The 593-nt window shown below is 40.6% G+C and overlaps 1 long non-coding RNA gene across 1 annotated transcript; it reads left to right on the forward strand.

The window, feature by feature from the left end:
* Window positions 1–568, forward strand: LOC113473501. The gene is made up of 2 exons (XR_003395458.1): window positions 1–72; window positions 532–568. It is a non-coding gene; the product is annotated as an uncharacterized LOC113473501 (long non-coding RNA).
* Window positions 569–593: the final 25 nt, after the last annotated feature.

Here is a 593-nt window from a genome sequence, read left to right on the forward strand (position 1 = left end):
TCCATTGGAGAGCTGGCGTCCAACCTACCCGACTATCAGAAGTCGGAGATTATGATGTTCATTGTGTCTAAGGTAATAATAAGATTATTAGGTCTGGAGCATAGAGCTCCTGCCTTGTCGGTTCCCACGAACTTTATGCTAAAAAGATAAGGTTCTTTCTTGGAACGGCCGGCTTTCTCATACCCTGTGCTCCTTCTCTGTGCGATTTAGGGACGATAGGACTAACCTCAGAATTTTTATAGGTCCCTTTATCAAACTTCTTGGAAGAAAAAAAAATCACTATTGAATGCACACTATTGAAACGTGTTTCATCTGTCAATACACAATGAGTTTTATAAAACTCGATTTCACCAGTGTGTACTGCTCTGGGTTAACCTTTTGCACGGGTTTCATGAAATGCGTTTCTCTAGTGTGCATTGCCCCTTGGTCTTTGTTTCTTTTTTTCTTCTTCTTCTTCTTCTTCTTCTTCTTATTTATATTATTACCATTCACTTTGGTCTAGTAAATGATTTTCCGTTTCTGTGTTTTCAGGTGAACGTTCAGAGCAACGCGTGTGTACAGAAGACCTACCTGCGTGCGTTGTACGTGGTGAG

Source organism: Diaphorina citri, unplaced genomic scaffold (assembly GCF_000475195.1).
Source record: "Diaphorina citri unplaced genomic scaffold, Diaci psyllid genome assembly version 1.1 scaffold36887, whole genome shotgun sequence".
Classification (NCBI taxonomy): domain Eukaryota; kingdom Metazoa; phylum Arthropoda; class Insecta; order Hemiptera; family Psyllidae; genus Diaphorina; species Diaphorina citri.